At 44.0% G+C, this 5624-nt stretch overlaps 1 long non-coding RNA gene across 1 annotated transcript; it reads right to left on the bottom strand.

Annotated features, from left to right (window-relative positions):
* Nucleotides 1-4246: 4246 nt before the first annotated feature.
* On the bottom strand, nucleotides 4247-5532 carry LOC309519605. Its single transcript, XR_014213866.1, has 2 exons — nucleotides 5438-5532; nucleotides 4247-4705 (listed from the first exon to the last, which is right to left on the bottom strand). It is a non-coding gene; the product is annotated as an uncharacterized lncRNA (long non-coding RNA).
* Between the last annotated feature and the right edge of the window lie 92 nt (nucleotides 5533-5624).

Below are 5624 nucleotides of genomic sequence, written 5' to 3'. Positions count from 1 at the left end.
AAGAGCATAAGGTCAAACAGATTCCTCACTGGCCTTGCAGACAACTTCATTGTCCAGAAAGTGGGAGAAGCAACAAGAGGAACAGCCATTTTAGATCTGGTCCTATCCAATGTTGATGACCTGGTTAGGGGGGTAGAAGTGGAAGGATCATTAGGCGCAAGTGATCATGCTCTTCTGAAGTTTACTATACAGCGGAAAGGAGCAGCCAAGCATACTAGGACTCAATTTCTTGACTTTAAGAAAGCCGACTTCATAAAACTTAGGGAAGTGCTGGGTGGGATCCCATGGACAGTAATACTAAAAGGAAAGGGAGTTCATGATGGCTGGGAGTTTGTTAAGAGGGAGATACTAAAAGCACAACGTCAGGCAATACCAATGAGACGGAAACATGGAAGGTGCCTAAAGAAGCCAGGGTGGCTATCTAAAGAACTTTTAACTGAGTTAAGATTAAAAAAGGATGTGTACAAAAAATGGAAAAGGGGGGAAACCACCAAAGAGGAATTCAAACAAATAGCCAGCACGTGTAGACACAAAGTCAGAAAAGCTAAAGCACAGAATGAACTCAGGCTTGCTAGAGAGGTTAAAAGCAACAAAAAAGGCTTTTATGGGTATGTTCGTAGCAAAAGGAAGAACAAAGAAACAGTGGGGTCACTCAGAGGAGAAGATGGGGAAATGCAAACAGGGGACACAGAAAGGGCTGAACTCCTCAATGCCTTCTTTGCCTCAGTCTTCTCCGATAAGGAAAACAATGCCAGACCTGAAGAATTTGGAGCAAATGATTCAGCAAAGGAAACACAGCCCAGAATAACTAAGGAGATAGTACAAGAATACTTGGCCAGTTTAGATGTATTCAAGTCTCCAGGGCCAGATGAACTGCATCCAAAAGAACTGGCAGATGTGATCTCAGAACCACTGGCAGTCATCTTTGAGAATTCCTGGAGAACAGGCGAAGTCTGGCAGACTGGAGGAGGGCAAATGTTGTCCCTATTTTCAAAAAGGGGAAAAGAGAAGACCCAAATAATTACCGCCCAGTCAGTCTGACATCAATACCAGGGAAGATTCTGGAGCAGATCATTAAGCAAACAGTCTGTGCGCACCTAGAAAGGAATGCTGTGATCACCAATAGTCAGCATGGATTTCTGAAAAATAAGTCATGTCAGACTAACCTGATCTCGTTTTTTGACAGAATTACAAGCTTGGTAGATGAAGGGAACGCAGTGGATGTAGTCTACCTTGATTTCAGCAAGGCATTTGACAAGGTGCCCCATGATATTCTTGTAAAGAAACTGGTAAAATGCGGTCTTGACTATGCTACCACTCAGTGGATTTGTAAGTGGCTGACTGACCGAACCCAAAGAGTGCTCATCAATGGTTCCTCTTCATCCTGGAGAAGAGTGACTAGTGCGGTGCCACAGGGTTCTGTCTTGGGCCCGGTCTTATTCAACATCTTTATCAACGACTTGGATGATGGACTCAAGGGCATCCTGATCAAATTTGCAGATGACACCAAACTGGGAGGGGTGGCTAACACCCCAGAGGACAGGATCACACTTCAAAACGACCTTGACAGATTAGAGAACTGGGCAAAAACAAACAAGATGAACTTTAACAGGGAGAAATGTAAAGTGTTGCACTTGGGCAAAAAAAATGAGAGGCACAAATACAAGATGGGTGACACCTGGCTTGAGAGCAGTACATGTGAAAAGGATCTAGGAGTCTTGGATGACCACAAACTTGACATGAGCCAACAGTGTGACGCGGCAGCTAAAAAAGCCAATGCAATTCTGGGCTGCATCAATAGGAGTATAGCATCTAGATCAAGGGAAGTAATAGTGCCACTGTATTCTGCTCTGGTCAGACCTCACCTGGAGCACTGTGTCCAGTTCTGGGCACCACAGTTCAAGGACACTGACAAACTGGAACGTGTCCAGAGGAGGGCAACCAAAATGGTCAAAGGCCTGGAAACGATGCCTTATGAGGAACGGCTAAGGGAGCTGGGCATGTTTAGCCTGGAGAAGAGGAGGTTAAGGGGTGATATGATAGCCCTGTTCAAATATATAAAAGGATGTCACATAGAGGAGGGAGAAAGGTTGTTTTCTGCTGCTCCAGAGAAGCGGACACGGAGCAATGGATCCAAACTACAAGAAAGAAGATTCCACCTAAACATTAGGAAGAACTTCCTGACAGTAAGAGCTGTTTGACAGTGGAATTTGCTGCCAAGGAGTGTGGTGGAGTCTCCTACTTTGGAGGTCTTTAAGCAGAGGCTTGACAACCATATGTCAGGAGTGCTCTGATGGTGTTTCCTGCTTGGCAGGGGGTTGGACTCGATGGCCCTTGTGGTCTCTTCCAACTCTATGATTCTAGGATTCTAGGATTTGCTGAGATAATTAATAATTAGAATACAAAAAAGGGAGGTGTGAGGAGGTCGAGGAAACAAGTTAATGAAGATAAGGGTATGGGAATATTGGGTTTGTTTTTAAATTTTTTTTTTGTTCTTGTTTTTGATTTTGGTGTATTGTATGTTTGGTACTTTTTATTTTATTTTTATTGATTTGTATTGTTTAATCTCTTTTTTCTTTGCTTTTCCTTCTTCTCTTTTTCTGTAACTTTAAATTCCCAATAAATGTCATTTTTTTAAAAAGGAATCCATCTTGCAGCATGGCAGCAACTACACACTGGAACTCCACCTTCATTGTGTTATTTTTAGTGCCTGCTGAAAACTTTTTTGTTTAGGCAAGCCTACTTGTGAAGCTGACCTGTATTTTAATATACATTTTTTGGGCTGGTTTTATGCATATTTTGAATTTCTTAAGGTCAACTTGCAGGTGTTGCTCCTTATGAGAATATGGGTGCAGCTGCAGCTGAGCCCCTTGCCATCCTTCTGGCCACAGGAGTGTAGCTGTCCAGGGCTGGAGCTGGGGTTTTCTCTTCCTGTCCCTGCAGTCAGAGGTGGGGGCTGGCTTAATACAGCAGAAGAGATGTGGGTGGCACTGTGGTCAAAACCACTGAATCTTTTGACCTTGCCAATTGGAAGGTTGGCAGTTCGAATCCCTGCAATGGAGTGAGCTCCTGTTGCTCTGTCCCAGCTTCTGCCAACCTAGCAGTTTGAAAGCATACCAAGTAGATAAATAGGTACTGCCATGGCAGGAAGGTAAACAGCATTCCGTGCACTCTGGCTTACATTCCCAGCCCCCCCTTTTTATTTATAGAAATTTGGAAAATACATAATAATTCAACATTTCAAATTTAATATTCAGTCAGCCAACCTAGGACTTCCTCTCCATCCCTCCATGGTTTCCCCAAATTCCAGCTTTTGCTGCATATTATAATTACTCTTCTTCACAAAAAACCCCTCCATGATACTTTCCACTGCTGTTCTTACTCAAATCCAAGTTGTTTTCAGAGTTTTTAAATAATCCACAAACATTTCCTGTCCTCCTTAAAGTCAGTCTCTTTTTTATCTCTCTTTTTGCAAGTCAAACTTGGCAATTCTACATATTCTGTCAGTTTCAGCTGTCATTCTTCTTTAGTAGTTACTGCCTCTTCATGCCATTTTTGTGCCTACAGTATAATGTTTGTGTTGCTGTTGCTGCAAAAAAAAATAGATTTACCTGTTTTGTGGGGACATCTGTTCCCATTATCCCTAATAAAAAAGCTTCTGGTCTTTTTGGGAGGGACACCCCCAGCCCCTGTGACGCTTGCGCCTCCAGTGACAAAGATGAATATAGGAGCACTGCAGACTACGATCTGTTCCTTCAGGGCTTGTGCAAGTCCCATTCGCAACAGGTCGTTTAACTCCCAGACCTTGAAAACCTCTATGTCACAGAATCTCCAGAGTATCTGGATTAATGTTCATTTTCTTGGCCCTCATCCAGCTCATTAAAATGACCAGATAGTGGCCCAAGACCTGCATGGCTTCCTTGGCTCACATGACAGAGGGATATAGCTTGGCACCATCTTGCTTACTCTAGACTCTAGGACATGCCTTGGTGTGAGAGAGGGTGAGTGGCAACACCCAGTTATTGGCCACGTCCACCACTTAGCGCACAGCCCCTGAAGGAGCAATGATGGAAACGTTTAGTCACCCTTGCTCTAGAGCAGTTTCATTAAGATCAACAGGGCTTTTCTGGAATAGATGAGCTGTGGGTTGCAATTGTAAATGAAGCTAAGCATTTAACCGAGCAGTCAAGTCACCTCAAGAGCTCACACTTTTGCATGTCAGGTAGAAAACCACAGGCAGCTAGAATGATGTTACTAAGAGGTAGTTTATTTGTCCTGGCCCTTGAACTTCCTTCAACCACCAGTTGTTAGACTCAGGGCACCATCTACAATTGGCAGCTTCCTTTTGATCATCCATGAATAGCACCTTGGAACACCCATGGGCAGATGACTGAGTGAGCATGCAGCTATGCAGTGGTGCACATATTTTCATGGATGCGCTCAGTGATGTCATTTTGTTCCTCCTCAAGTTAATCATCTTCAAGCTACTTACTCCTAAGTTAGCATGAATAAGACAGATGCAAAAAGAGCTTTCACGTATATTATCTTATTGTGGTATTTGTTGCTGTGCTGCCTGGTTCTATGAATGTTCACTTCGGAGTACTTTTCAGTGGGGCCAGTGGGTCTCATCCCATGTAAGGGTACAGAGAATGGCCATTTCTCTGCCTTCAGAATGTTCATCTGTGTTGCTTCATGTCCTGGGCATCTAGGATAAAACAGTAGAAAATTCTAAATAAATGGATAAATCTCATTCATGGCTCTGAATTATTTCATTTTTCCTTCAGTTGACTAGTGAGACTAGCCTGCTTACTAAAGCCTCTTGTAAATGTGGAGCTAGTTTTAAAAAATAACTTCACTTTGTGTGTTAACAAAGAAGCCTGAGCAGAATAATTTATTGGAAGAGTTCCTGCCCCTCAAAGTCCTGCATTTATCACCAGTTTTAAATTTTCCTATTTTTTCTCTCAAACGGAAGCATCAGATCAGTCTAAAAGACGAATTACGGTTTGAACTTAATACTAAGCGCAATGAGTTTATATTTGAAAACCAACTTGTGAGAGCTTAAGTCAACTTCCGAGGAGAGAGCGGGGGGGGGGGCGGAATCAGAAACATTCTTTTATTCAGAATCAGCCTCTGGCTTCTCTCTCGGTTGGCGGGCGCGGGCGACCTCTGAAAATGATGTCTGAAGTAGCAGCTGAGGCCGAGAGGGACGTGAGGGGCTTCCTAGCGCCGACTGTGGGAAATGAGGATTTGTGCTAAGAGACACTAACGCCGAACAGCCCCTCCGGGCCTTTGCTTCTGCCCGTGTCTCTCGAACACCCCCGTAACGTTGCATTCCTCATCAGGGCTGATTATGTGGCTTGCCAACAAGTCCCAACTCTCCTCAGCTTAATTTTCCTCACACTGTCGCTAGAGATATGCTGTACAGTATATCACTAACCTTAAACTAAACTAAATTGAAACGCCCGTTACAAAAATGGCGGAGTCGCGGCCTTCCCTTCGTAGGAGCAGCAACGTTACCAAGTCAGAAAGGCCCCGTCGCCTCCCCTTCCTCGGAGAAGCAGCTACAGTGCAGTATACGAAACGTCCAACCCCTGCCCGGGACAAAGATGGCGGGTTCGCGCTCC

This window comes from Podarcis vaucheri (genome assembly GCF_965113315.1).
Source record: "Podarcis vaucheri genome assembly, chromosome: 15".
Lineage (NCBI taxonomy): Eukaryota > Metazoa > Chordata > Lepidosauria > Squamata > Lacertidae > Podarcis > Podarcis vaucheri.
This window is presented reverse-complemented; position numbering and strand designations above follow the sequence as displayed.